Below are 14,980 nucleotides of genomic sequence, written 5' to 3'. Positions count from 1 at the left end.
CAACACAGTGCCCCCAGCCCCGAATAATGTCCCCAGTGGATCAGCCCCCTCCCTGACTGTGGCGGCGCTGGACTGAGTCCGCAGCCGCCACCCCGAATTCCCGACGGATGAGACCACACATGTCCCGCGCCGTCGGGAACTCGGCCGGCCGGGGGCGGAGCATCGGGGGGTGGGCCTCAGGCAACGTTCTGAGGCCATCGATGCGGCACACAGAGTGCCGCTTTGGAGGGGGCGGAGCATCCGAAAGTGGCGCCACCCCCGATACAGTCGGGAAATGCGATTCTCCGGCCGTTCGCCGAACGTGATTTCGACGTCGGCGACCGGAGAATCCAGCCCATGATTTCCGCCGGTGAGATCGTATTTTCTGACTTACCACACCCCTTGCAAGTGATGTGACGAGGTTCATGCCCAGAAAGGGCAGGAATCCCATTTGAATGCATTTCAATATACTTACCGAGACTCCTCCCCGCCACATGATCCTTCCTCGCTGAATAGTCATACCTCACCAGCATGGTTACGTCAGAGTAGCTTACAACACGTTCTAAAATACCTGAATCAGTTGAGGCGATCCTCCCGCGGGGATATAAAAAGGAAAATACGATGCAGATGTTTATGGTGAGGGGGAGGGGGGGAGTTGGGTTGGGGGTGAGAGCCCTGATGCTGATGGTGGTAGGGTGGTAAGGAGGAGTCCTCAATGCTTATGGGCGGGGGATTCACCATGTCCATGGACGGGAGGGACTGGGGGGGTTTTCTTTCTGTGCTGTTCGGGGCGCCGTTGCTCAAGGGTACCCTGATCTCTGAGGAGCTCGCCACGTTGGCTGCATCAGGCCTCGACCTACCACTCAGCCTAAAAGCCCGGCTGTGCAGCTGGAGAGCTACTCCCCGGGTTTCAGTCAGAGATTGTCACTCTGAAAAAATTGGTCCCTTCACTTACAAAATAACTATGCCACTGACAATTATCATAACTTAGAACATAGAACATAGAAAAATACAGCACAGAACAGGCCCCTCGGCCCACGATGTTGTGCCGAACTTGTTGTGTTATAGTACCAGAATGAGTAGAAGACATTGATAAAAAAGTTCCTGTTGATTTGCATTTGAACTTTTGATGAAGTCCTCAGAAATGATTTATACAGCACACACTTGGACATATTGTGAGAGGTGGCAACTGCCTGGCTCTTTCCTTCCAATAGGGCTGTTATAACCCGCACAAGACCTGCAGGGATGGGCTGATTAGCCTCCCCATCAGCCTCGTGGAATACAAACTTCCCTGATGAGAGGCGTGACCCATATCAGTAGACGAATGGACTCTCACAGCCCAGAAGCCAGTCCACATAGAAGCTGAGTGAGGGTAGTCCCAGCTGGGATCTGAATGTTAATATGTATATAGTTGCTTAAAACATGAGGGGTTCTTTTTACGTTCACAAACGGGACTCCTCAGTGACCATTAAAAGGTCGACCGGAAGAATTTTTAACACTGCTAATGTTATTATTGGAACACCAGCAGCTGTTTTAGATAGTGACGCTGTAGAGGGAATTATTCTGGCTTTCTTAGCCCTGAGACCCGCCTCCATTTGGCAAAGTGATCAAGGGTCAGATAGCCAAGATCTTTGTTGGAATAGGTGTGGTGATATGCCTGTAGACGGTGTTGTATATAGTCGGTGGTGCGACCTCCAACCAGCAGGTGGTGGTACAGATCCACCATGCGGTCTCAAGACAGTGGTCAGGTGACAAGGCACTGATCTAAATCAGAGCAAATCCGGTGATCCTCAGACGGTTGTAAGACGTACAAGAGGACAGTTGTGCATAGGGATAGTTCCAGTGGAGTATAAATAAACTCCACGATAACTTGCTCTGTATCTGATCGTTACCTTACCACGTGTGTATTAATAAAATCCTGGTTTGGACAAGTCACAGCAGTGCTCTAGATTCATTGCTCGACACTGAACACCGAACACAACATGGTACCAGAGTGGGAAGATTTGAAGATAACCACGGCAGTGACAAAGCTGAAATCGACGGAAGGACCAAGCTGGTGAACTGCAGCCATTGGCAACTCAACATAGTAAAAGACACTGAAGCTCGAGGTGGATGGACTAAAAGCACCCCACCAGCTTCAAATATCGGGTAACATAGAGGTAAACTGGCATCTCTTCAAGCAGCAGTTCAAACTCTATGTATTAGCGAATAGCATTGCCACTAACAGTGGCAGGGCCACAATTAATTGAACTGTATAATACTTTTGCTTTTGACAATGAGGAGGATAGCAAGAGGCGTACTTAGATCGACATTGCTCCCCCAAAAAGAATGAGACATTTGAGAGACATATGTTCCACACATGTACCCAGAAACCTGGCGATCGTTTGACAGTTTGGTCACTGACTTGAGACTGAAGGCCCAGTCATGCAACTTCAGTAGCCTGAAATCTTCTGTGATCCGCAACCAAGTTGTCTTTTGTGTATCAAATGATAAGCTAGAGTGAGAGGTTGCTGCAGGAAGAAGATTTAGTATTGGAACAAGCAATAAAGATTTACCAGGCGAGTGAGGTGGCTGCACAGCAAATCAGCACACTCTGCTGAAAACATTTTGCCGTCAACACAGAGAAAGACGCCAGCGCCATTAGTGCTGTGATACACGTCATGAAGAAGCGTGGTCTCAGTGCGGGCGGCCATTTTAAACAGAAGCCGCCATCTTATGCCCAAATTGTGGCAATCGACATGACCCACGGCAATATCCGGCCCTTGGAAAAGTCTGTTTCAGGTGCGGTCGTGTTAGGCACTTTACGAAACAGTGTTTTGCGCGTCCTACAGTGGCCCAAAGCAGATCTGTTGACCAGATGGAGTCGATAAATGCAGTTAATGAGATGACCCTTGATGAATTATTCTTTGAGCATTTAATCTGTCCAAAGACATATTAAGTCGGAAAATGGACGAGACAGACGTTTTGATGACCGATTGGAGCGACAGTTACAGCGAAAGCAGATGGACCATTCCAGTGATGTTAAACAACACGATAGTAACGTGTAAATCTGACATGGAAACAAAGGCTCCTCAGTGTGGGTGATTTGCCCGGCTTATGGGTGCCGCCGAAAGTCATAACCCGGCCAAGGACCCTGGTCGACTACAATGGAAATAAGTTTGAGACATTGGGGGAATGTGTCCTAGAAGCTTGGGTGCACAATAAAATAGATATTGTGTCGTTCTCCATTGTGAGCACAAAACGTAAGTCCATCCTAGAAGCAGAGGCATGTGAATCCCCAAACTTAGTTGATCGACTGTACGTCCCAGAAGATGGGTGGCCAGTTGAATACTACAGATCCATACAAGTGACCATAGTGCAGTAATTTGATGAGGATTCAGAAGAAATCCAGGTGGAGGACAAATCAGACAAAGAGACGGAAGAGCCAGCGATCATCCGCAATTCTGGTTAACAGTCCTGAAGGTGTATGTGCTCAGTGGCAGGATACAGGAGCATGACGAGCCCGTATTACACCTTCTACAAGATGTGAATGTTAAATGTTCAGAGCTTGAGAAGCCGAGGAGCTTCACCCTGGAGTTTACGTTCGAGCCCAATGAGTATGTCACAAACGAGGTGATTACGAAAGTATACCAGATGGATTCGCGGCCTGACAAGCTTGAATCTTCATTCTTTGATGAACCAGAAATCATGGGGTGCACAGGCTGTTAGATTGACTGGCGGGAGGAAAAAAAATGTCACGTTGAAAACAATTAAAATTAAGCCGAAACACAAAGATCGAAGCACTCACAGAACAGTTACGAAAACTGTACCAAATGAATCATTCTTTCATTTCTTCAGTCCTCCTGAGGTTCCACAGCATGGAATGTCAAGCAAAAGTTCGGCAGTAAAGCTCAAGGCTGACTTTGAAATTGGCTGCCTCCTGCGTGAACATATAATTCCATTTGCAATGTTGTATTTTACAGGAGAAATCGTTGCAGACGATGCTGAATCCAATGATGCATACTACCAAGATATATATGATGACTTTGTAGATGATGCAGAAAGTAATGGCGTGGAAAGTGAGCCAGATGAAGACCAAGCTCGTAGATGTATTTTGCAGGAGCAATGACGGACTTAATCGAGAGGCCCAAGATGTACTACTCCAGTGGTTTGGCAGGAATGACGAGATGGTCACAAGGGACACCCAGACCACGCTGGACACTGAGAAGGACGAGACCTCTGAGACGATGCATGCTTAAATAAAAAGTGCGATCGCAGTGGCTGATATCTCGGAGGGTCAGTTCCTGGACAAGCTCGTAACAGACGGCCTCAAACCAATCTCAGAGGCACTTGGTGAATCATTTCAGGCCCTTGAAGTGGTTTCGGTTGTCGACTCACTGACCCTGATGATGAGTGGGAAGATGTTGATGATGAGTACGATGATATTAACTCAGCCTTCCCAAACAGGCGCCGGAATGTGGCGACTAGGGGCTTTTCACAGTAACTTCATTTGAAGCCTACTTGTGACAATAAGCGATTTTCATTTTTTCATTTTCAAATGACAATTCCGAGAGTGATGACTATCTTGCTATACAGCTCGATGGATCACACATATACTCGAGCAAGACCAGGATGACCCAAAGCCTTGATCATCAGGGCAAGAGACGGCTTGCATCGTCATTTCTGGTGATGGGGAGCCTTTGAGCATTGCTCCAACGAGCCAAGAGGGGACGGCACCTGTTGTCATAGATCTAACCTGCACCCAGATAGCGAAGTGCTCCGACATCCAGTTAAAGGTGCAGAATTGGGCGTGGTCACACAACCCCATGACAACACGTCGGTGCCTCAGGCTCCACCTGAACATCTGCATACTTCCATGCACAGGGTGTAGAACAGCACCGAACCAGGGGCTGCCAAACCCAAAGATAAGAAGAAAAGAATTTGCAAACTAATTGTTAAAACAAGAAGGAGGAAGAGGAGAAGAATGGAAGAGCTAGCTTACCCACTGACAAAAACAAAAGAGAAGGAGGTGATGTCATGATTGACAAGCCAGAAACAGAAGAGACAGAAAACATAGAGCAAAGCAGCAAACAGCGCGTGGCAAGAAAGAAAAACGTGTGGCCATCACCGATGCATGCCTTCCAAAGACACAGTATAAAGAGGATACAAAGAGACTGGCACACAAACCAGTCTTTGAAAAAGCTGGCAACAGTCCCAGTGATCAGAGGGGTGATCTCGTGAGGGAGGCACAATGACTTCTGCGAAAGGGACAGTCGCTGACCAGGCATAGTTATAATGTTTATGCTTATTACTAACTATGGAGTAATGATATAATCGTGTTTGTAAACAAACTTCAATATCTCCGAAGGAAGGGGGATGTGGTGATACGCCTGTAGACGGTGTTGTACATAGTTAGTGGTGCAACCTCTAATCAGCAGGTGGCGGTACAGATTCGCTATGCGATTCTGAGAAAATGGTCATGTGACAAGGCACTCAGATATATGTCAAGGCAGATCCGGTGATCCTTAGAAAGTTGTCAGACCTACATGAGGACAGTCATGCATTGGGGTAGTTCCAGGGGAGTATAAAGAAACTCCATGATAATTTGTTCTGCATCTGATCATTACCTTACAGCGTGTGTATTAATAAAATCCTGGTTTGGACGAGTCACCAGCTGTTCTGTACATTCCTTGCTCGACAACGAACACCGAACACAACAACGGGGAGGAGGAAAATCCAGTAAAATCCAGGTTACCCACCGTTCTTCTGCCTATTCATCCACCACTTGACTTTGAACAGCCAATGGAGAAGAATCCAGGCTTAAAGTGAGAATTATGTAAATGTCAAGGAAGAAATCTGAGGCAGATCTTTATATAAATTATTGTCATGTCACAAATGAGTCTTACAGCGACTTTCGGTGGCGGCCATGGAGCGAGCATGGGAGCTCCTGCTCAAGGTGGATTTTCTTTTTACCTTTCCCCATTCGTAGAGTGGAGGTTTGGTTGGAAAAAGGTGTAGGAGGGCCAGGCATTGGTGTGGCTGGAGGATGGATTCATGGACCAGAAATGGGTCGAGAAGAAGGGAGCTGGTGGAGCAGAAGAATCTCCGTGTGCCACAGGTCAAGATGGCGGAGGGTAAATGGCCTGTTCTGCCCGTCCAGTGGTCAACGGAGCAGCTGGTGAACTTCTTAAATGAGACGTTCAGCCAGCAAAAAAGAGCCCAGGAAGACCTAGCCAGGATGGTAGAGCTGCTTAAAGTGGAGATTGACTGTGTGGAGCAGAGACTGGAGTCCCGGGGCCAGGTGGTCCCGAATGTGAAGGAGATGGTGGGGGATCTGGATGAGATGTGAGGAGGTGGTTTCTTTTGGTGGTTTTTGAAGAGCATTTTCTCCTTTGAAATGTTTTGTTGGGCTTGGTATCGAGGTGCTTGGGGATCATCGAGGGTGAGTGCACCTTTTTTCTGTTTCTTGGTTTCTTACGGCAGTGCGAAGGGAAGGGGAGGGGAATCAGTGGGGGGGGGGGGGTAGGAGGCCTGGAGGTCTTGGGCAGGGGCTGCCAGACTCGCAGCGCGGGCTAATTAACGGGAGCACAGTGGGTGCGGTCATGTGGTTGGTGTTTGGGGAGGGGGATGGGGTGGTTGTTTTACTTGGGGAGGGGGGTGCTGACAAGAGTGTGATCGCTGTGCTGCAGCGGGAAAGGGAGTGGTGACGGTGGACTTCCAAGGGTGGGCCTGGAGGGTCGCGTGACATGGGCCAAGGGCTGACCCAAAAAGGGATATGGTTGATCGACAGGGGAGGGGGGATGGGAGCCCCCAACTAGGCTGGTCACATGGAATTGGGATCAGACAAGGCTGGGGACAGGATGGCTAGGGCAGGAGTTCCGCGGGACTGGATATGAAGACGAGGGGGGTGGTGGTGTTGGCAAATAAGTGGCTGGCGTTTGAGGTGGGGAACATTGTGGCAGATTCGGGGCGGCAAGGTTTGCGATGGTGAGTGGGAAGCTGGAGGTGATGCCGGTGGTTTTAGTAAATATCTATGCCCCAAACTGAGACGATGTAGAGTTAAAGAGGCGGGTACTGATGTGTTAGGCAGGTAGGCTCGATGTGGACTGCACTCGATGCAGGGAAGCTAGAAACAGACGTCTAACACTGGAGAAGATCCAACACTGTTTTATTCAACAATACAACTGATATACATATTCAGCTGTGGGTCGACATTATACTGACTGGAGACCTTGTAGTAGCCTGACCAGACTTACTAGCTACCGCATGGTGTTTGCACTGTGCTAGCTCGTGGACTCTGACTGTCTCAGTGGCAGGGTCCCGAGAGAGCGGGAAACCTAGTGCCCTCTGGCTTTATAGTGGTGGTGTCCTGTCTGGTGATTGGCTGCACTGTGCTGTGTGCTTACTGGTCATCCTGTGTGTCAATCACTGCCTGTCTGCATCTCATTATATACATGAGTGGATATTATGACATCGCCCCCTTTTTTTTAGGTAAATAAATACTAAGGTGTGCGTGCGTATATATATATATATATATGCCTGATTATATATAAAAGGTGTCTAAATGAACGTATATACATAGGAAGGTGTCGATAGTGCAGATACATGGCAAACAAAGCAATATTTACAGAGGTTAAATCGATGAAGTCACAAAATGTACAAAGGTTCAGTCTACAGATTCAGTCTTTGGGGTGGGCGACGAATTCTTGTCGATCGCCGCAGAGGTGGATCAGGAGCCGCCTGCACATGGATAGGTGGGATCGCTGCCATCGTGGTTGTCGCATGGGCCGGCAGGATTGCTGGTAGATCGGTGGCCTCGTGGCAGGGTACATCCGGAGGAAGCATCGTAGGCGGCGGGGCACTTCGGTCAGGTAGCGGGCGTGGAACTCTTTGCAGCGCCCGTCTATTGCGCCGTCGCAGGGAGCCATCAACCATGTGGATGAGGAACGATCTTGGGGCCACTTGTTTGATCACAACAGCTGTCGCTGACCAGCCGCCCTCAGGCAACTGGACACGAACATGATCAGTTGGGGCCAGCTCAGGTAGGTCCGTGGCATGATCATCATATGTGGCCTTCTGTTGGGCCTGTGACTGCTGCATTTTATGTAAGACCGTGAGGTGATCAAGGTCTGGAACGTGGATGGCTGAAACTGTGGTCCTCAGAGTGCGATTCTGCACTGGAGACAACCCAGTGGACAGTGGGGTTGCCCTGTATGCCAGCATCGCCAGGTTGAAGTCGGAGCCTGAGTTTGCAGCTTTGCACAGCAACCGCTTTACAATATGGAACCCTTTCTCGGCCTTCCCGTTTGACTGCGGGTGGTGGGGACTGGAGGTTACGTGACGGAAGTTGTAGAACTGTGCAAAGTCAGACCATTCCTGGCTGTAAAAGCATGGACCGTTGTCGCTCATTACCATGAGCGGTATCCCATGCCTGGCGAACGTTTCTTTGCAGGCTTTGATTACCGCCTTCGACGTAAGGTCGAACAGTTTCACCACTTCTGGGTAACTGGAGAAGTAGTCGACCAGGAGTACGTAGTCACGGCCCTTGGCGTGGGAAAGGTCTACACCTACTTTGGACCACGGAGATGTCACGATCTCGTGCTGTCGCAGCGTTTCCTTGGGTTGAGCTGGTTGAAACTTCTGACAGGTAGGGCAATTGAGGACTGTGTCGGCAATGTCCTGGCTGATGCCCGACCAATAGACCGCCTCCCGAGCTCTGCGCCGGCATTTCGCGACCCCAAGGTGACCCTCATGGAGTTGGCCCAGCACCATAGCCCACATGCTCTGAGGAATTACGATCTTGTCGAGTTTCAGAAGGATTCCCTCCACCACCGTCAGGTCGTCTTTTACGTTATCGAACTGGGGACATTGTCCCTTCTGCCAGCCATTGGTAAGGTGCTGCATCACACCCTGCAGTAAAGGATCCTTGGCCATTTCCTCATGAATTTGGACCACCTGTTCGTCAGAGGCTGGGAGGTTTGTGGTACACAATTGCACTTGCGCTTCTATGTGGCAGATGAAGTCACTTTGTTCACACGGTGTGGTAATGGACCTGGATAGGGCATCTGCAACGATCAGCTCTTTACCTGGCGTGTAGACAAGTTCGAAGTCGTAGCAGCGTAGCTTAAGAATTTGCTGTAACCAAGGTGTCATGTCATCTAAATCCTTCTGGATTATATGGACTAGAGGCCTGTGGTCCGTTTCTACCGTGAATTTTGGCAGGCCGTAAATGTAGTCGGGAAACTTGACTATCCCTGTCAGGAGGCCCAGACACTCCTTCTCAATCTGAGCGTACCATTGCTCAGTGGGCATCATGGCCCTGGAGGCATACGCCACTGGAGCCCAGGAAGAGGAGTCATCTCGCTGAAGGAACATCGCCCCAATGCCGTCCTCGCTTGCATCAGTCGATATCTTGGTTTCCTTGGTTGGGTCGAAGAACGCTAGAACCGGGGCTGTGGTGAGCTTTGCTTTCAGCTCACGCCATTCCTCTTCATGTGTGGGCAGCCACTGGAATTCCGGCGACTTCTTGACGAGATGGCGGAGGGCCGTGGTGTTGGATGCCACATTGGGAATGAATTTCCCGAGGAAGTTGACCATCCCGAGGAAGCGGAGGACCGCCTTCTTGTCCTCCGGGGTCTTCATGGCATTGATCGCTGAGACCTTGTCGGCGTCTGGCCGCACGCCCTGCTGCGAGATGTGGTCACCCAGGAACTTAATATCCGATTGACCAAATGAGCACTTGGCCCTGTTGAGCTGGAGACCATGTTCATGAATTGCTGGAAGACCTTCTTGAGGCGAGCGATGTGTTCCTGGGGCGTTGTGGACCAGATAATTACGTAGTCAACGTATACTCGCACCCCCTCGATGCCCTCCATCATCTGCTCCATGATGCGGTGAAATACTTCGGAGGCAGATATGATCCCAAATGCATCCGGTTGTAGCAGTAGCGACCGAACGGGGTGTTGAACGTGCACAGCTTGCGACTGGACGCGTCCAGCTGTATTTGCCAAAAACCCTTGGAGGCGTCCACCTTAGTAAAGAATTTGGCATGAGCCATCTCACTGGTCAACTCTTCACGTTTTGGTATCGGATAATGCTCCCACAAGATGTTGCGGTTTAGATCCTTAGGGTCAATGCTGCCCTGACTGCTTCTTGATGCAGACCATGGAGCTGACCCAGTCTGTTGGCTCTGTGACCTTCGATATGATGCCCTAGTCTTGGAGGTCCTGTAATTGCTTCTTCAGACGATCTTTGAGGGGCGCCGACACCCGGCGTGGTGCATGAATTACAGGGGTGGCGTTCAGCTTGAGCAGGATTTTATGTCGGTACGGGAGTGCCCATTCCATCGAAGATGCTGTGGTACTGCGTGACAATGTCGTCTATGTCGGCTTGCAAGTTTCCATCGGGCGAGGCCATCGCCGGTGATGATGACATGGTGTGGACTCGCTGAGCCAGGTTCAGGAGCTTGCAGGCTCGAGCACCGAGCAGGGACGCTCAGGGACGATTTCAAACTGCAGTGTTGCCTTGATCGCCTTGTTGGATACCCCTAGTTGACAGGAGCCACTGGCAGCTGTGACATTGCCATTGTAGTCAAGGAGCTGGCAGGCTGGTGGAAGAATGCTTGGTTTGGCGCGGATGGTGTCGAGGTCGGATTGTGAGATGAGGTTCGCTGATGCGTCGGTGACCAGTTTAAATCGGATGCAAGCCTTGTTCACTGTGAGGACAGCAGGGAAGACCCCGGTCCGGAAGGGGTTCCCGGTGGAGTTTTCTAAAATGTTTTTAGGGAATATGGGGCTGCTGCTGGTGAAGGCTTAAACATGGCCAGGGAGAGGGAGTTGCTCCCCTCGACACTATCGCAGACGTCCATCACCCGGATACTGAAGAAAGATCATGGGCGGGATTCTCCCCTACCCAGCGGGGCGGGGGGGTCCCGGCAGGATGGAGTGGCGGGAACCACTCCGGCGTCGGGCCACCCCAAAGGTGTGGATTTCCCCGCACCTTTAGGGGCCAAGCCCTCACCTTGAGGGGCTAGGCCTGCGCCGGAGTGGGTGGCGTGCCGCCAGCTGGCGGGAAAGGTCTGTGGCGCCACGGCAGCTGTGGCCGAAGGGACCTCGCCGGGCGACGGAAGTCCGCGCATGCGCGGGAGCATCAGCGGCTGCTGACGTCATCCCCGCGCATGCGCAGGGGGGTGCCCCTTCCGCGTCAGCCATGGTGAAGACTGTGGCCGAGGCGGAGGGAAAAGAGTGCCCCCACGGCACAGGCCTGCCCATGGATCGGTGGGCCCTGATTGCGGGCCAGACCACCGTGGGGGCACTCCCCGGGACCAGATCGCCCCACAGTCCGATATCGACGTTAAAGGTTTTACTAAGTTGCTGGAAAATGGTTGGCTTTGCGAATTGAAGATTGTGCCCCGGGACAGGGGAGGATCAAATGGGGTTTGTGACGGGGAGGCAGTTGTTGGCAAATGTGAGGAGGTTACTCAATGTGATTATGATGCCCTCGAAGGGGCAGAAAGGAGGTGACAGTGGCAGAGAAGGTTTTCGTCCAGGTGGAGTGGGAATATCTGTGGGAGGTGTTGGGGCAGTTTGGGTTTGGGGAAGGGTTTGTGGATTGGGTCCAGTTGCTCCTGGTAGCATGTGTGCGCACAAACTGGGTGAGTTTGGGATATTTTGGTTTGCACCGTGTGACAAGGCAGGGGTGCTCGCTCTCCACGTTGCTTTTGGCCTTGGCTATAGAGCCATTGGCTATGACGCTTGGAGCATCGAGGAGTGGGAAAGGGATTGTGCGGGGTGGGGTGGGTCGAGCACAGGGTTTCGGACCCAATGGGGGACATTGGCAGAATTAAAGGGGTTTGGGTGGAATTTGGCTGGTTTTCCGGATACAATATGAACATGGGGAAGAGCGAGGTGTTCCCGATTGAGACCAGAGGGCAGGAGAGGAGGTTGGGAGAGCTCCCATTCAAGGTGGTGGGGGTGCGTTTTTGGTACTTGGGCATTCAGGTGACGCAGAGCTGGGCACAGCTGCATAAGCTGTTTTTGGCTCGGTTGGTGGGGCAGTTGAAGGGGTATTTTGCGAGGTGGGATGTGCTGCCATTGTCGTTGGCGGGATGGGTGCAGACAGTGAAGATAACGGTGCTGCCAATGTTCTTGTTTATATTTCAGAACCTCTTAATCTTCGATCCGGAGTCATTATTTAAAAAGGTCAATGTGTTGATCTTGGGGTTTGCGTGGGTAGGGAAGACCACGCGGGTCAAGAGGGCATTTTTGGAATGGGGAGGGTTGTCATTGCCGAATATAATAAATTACTACTGGATAGCTAACATCGCTGTGGTTAGGAAATGGGTAGCGGGGAGGGCTTGGTATGGGTGCGGATGGAGGCGGCTTCTTGCAGATGTTTGGGGCATTGTTTGTTATGCCTCTGCCGTTCACGCTGGCCAGATACTCCACAAGCCCAGTGGTGGTGTCGGTCTTGAGGGTATGGGGGTAGTGGAGGCATCACTTGAGACTGGAGTGTGCCTTGGTGTGGGCACCTATTTGTGTTAACCATAGATTTGCACCGGGGGGCTGGACGCGAAGTTTCGGGAGTGACGACAGGCGAGGATTGAGTGGTTTGGGGGATCTGTTCGTAAGGGGCAGCTTTGCAAACTTAGAGGACCAGGAGGAAGAATATGAGCTGCCCGGTGGGAATGGGTTTAGGTACTTCCAGGTCCGGGATTTCATGAGGAGGGAGGTGCCATCCTTTCCCGGGTTGCCGCCCTTGGAGCTGCAGGATAAGGTGCTGTTGAGGGAGGGGGTGAGGGTGGAATTCTCCCCCGCTGGTCGCCAAATTCTCCGGCACCGAAAATTTGGCGGGGGCGGGAATCGCACCGCGCCGGTCAGCGGGCCCCCCCCCCCCCCGGCGATTCTCCGGCCCACGATGGCCCGAAGTCCCGCTGCTGTCATGCCAGTCCCGCCGACGTGAGTCAAACACCTTGGGGGGGGGGGGGGGGGGGGGGCGCGGGGCGATCTGGCCCCGGTAGGGGAGAATCCCGGCCTTAGTGTTCCCCCAGCGGAGAATTGGAACAATTTTGCCCTGTTGCAAGGAGTGCGATTCCATCCATGCAAATGGGCCAGCGCACTGCCCAGACGCAGCTCCCTCCCGAGTCCCCATTCCCCAGCTGAGGGATTCGCTGGGGCCGGGAATCCTGTCGGACAGCCTGGAGCAGCTTAAGTGCTCCACTCACCCCAGACTCTCATTCCAGCCGGGAAGATGTCTGCTAAAAGACCCGCACTGCGCTTCCTTGATGCAGACCTCCACAGGATGTTGGACGCCTTTGAGGAGAAGTGGGTGTGGTAGTCACCACTGTTTGTATAATACGTGTATTAGAAGTAATACGTTAATGCTCCTGTACAACAGGTACGGGGCTAGATCCCTGCCTGCTGGTTCCGCCCAGTAGGCGGAGTATAAATGTGTGTGCACACCGAGCTGCTCCCATTTCCAGTAGCAGCTGCAGGAGGCAACACATCTCTGCTTAATAAAGCCTCGATTACTCTCTACTCTCGTCTCGTCATAATTGATAGTGCATCAATTTATTAAGCAGAGATATTACAGCGATGGAACTACGCATCAAGCCTGATCGCCTACAGCTGCACCCGCAAGCAGCCAACGCCGCTTCGGCCTTCGACCACTGGCTCGCTTGTTTCGAGAGCTACCTCCGATCCGCGACGGACCAACCCTCGGAAGAACAGAAACTCCAGGTCCTCTACTCACGGGTGAGCTCCGATATTTTCCCCCATATCCGGGATGCGCCTACTTACACGGAAGCAATGGTGCTCCTGAAAGGATATTATATCGCTCAATCAACAAACTACGCCAGGCACCTCCTATCCACGAGACAGCAGCTCCCTGGTGAGTCTTTAGACGATTTCTGGCGTGCCCTGCACATCCTGGCGATGAACTGTGACTGCCAGGCAGTTTGAGCAGTCGAACATACTGAACTTTTAATCTGGGATGCTTTTGTTACGGGCTTGAGGTCAGCGTACGTCCGCCAGCGCCTATTAGAAGGGGGTACGCTCGACCTTGCGGTAACCAGGCAACCAGGCAACTCGCAAACTCACTGAATGTTGCCTCCCGTAACGTACAGTCGTACGCCCCCGGCCGCACGGCGCCCTCATGGACATCGTGGACCCCACCAGCGGATACCCCCCAGCCAACCCCAAGCCTGCGCCGTGCGGCAGCCAGCCAACCCCGGGAGGCCCAACTGCTACCTCTGCGGCCAGACAAAGCACCTGCGGCAATGCTGCCCGGGGCGGAGCGCAATCTGCAAGGCCTGCGGGAAGAAGGGACATTTTGCTGCGGTGTACCAGGCCCGGTCGGTCACCGCTGTATCCAGGCCCATTGTTCCCACGTGGGTGCCGCCATTTTCATCCCCGCAGCCCACGTGCGGCCCATGGCCGCCGGCATCTTCTCCCCAGCAGAACACATGTGCCCCGTGGGCGCCGCCATCTTCGGCTCTATTTTGGACTTCGCCTCAGGACCCCTGCTCGTTGAACACTTCATCTGGCCGCTCATCGCCAGCCACCGACCAGCCCGGGGCCTACCAACACCAGCCACAGCTCGCCTCCATCACGCTCGACCAGTCCCGGTCGCACAACCTCGCAACCGCGACGACGCCGGTGAAAGTTGATGGGCACGAGGCATCCTGCCTTCTGTACTCCGTGAGCACGGAGAGCTTCATCCACCCCACTACGGTAAGGCGCTGCTCCCTCGCGGTACACCCCGTTACCCAAAGAATCTCTCTGGCCTCCGGATCCCACTCTGGGGGTACTGTACCGCCACCCTCACTGTCCAGGGCGTAGAGTTCAGCAACGTCCGGCTCGACATCCTCCCCAACCTCTGCGCTGCTTTGCTACTCGGCCTCGACTTCCAGCGCCACCTCCAGAGCCTAACCCTGAAATTCGGTGGACCCCTACCACCCCTCACCGTATGCAGCATCATGACCCTCAAGGTCGACCCACCTTCCCCTTTTTTTTTGTTTTGACCC

General features: G+C 52.4%; 1 protein-coding gene across 6 annotated transcripts in view; it reads left to right on the top strand.

Annotated features, from left to right (window-relative positions):
- The window catches only part of LOC140424705 (uncharacterized), a 429,538-nt gene that overhangs the window by 251,194 nt on the left and 163,364 nt on the right, over window positions 1–14,980 (top strand). The window lies entirely within an intron of this gene.

This window comes from Scyliorhinus torazame, chromosome 6 (genome assembly GCF_047496885.1).
Source record: "Scyliorhinus torazame isolate Kashiwa2021f chromosome 6, sScyTor2.1, whole genome shotgun sequence".
Classification (NCBI taxonomy): domain Eukaryota; kingdom Metazoa; phylum Chordata; class Chondrichthyes; order Carcharhiniformes; family Scyliorhinidae; genus Scyliorhinus; species Scyliorhinus torazame.
The sequence above is the reverse complement of the archived record's forward strand: the minus strand, read 5'-3'. Positions and strand labels throughout refer to the sequence as shown.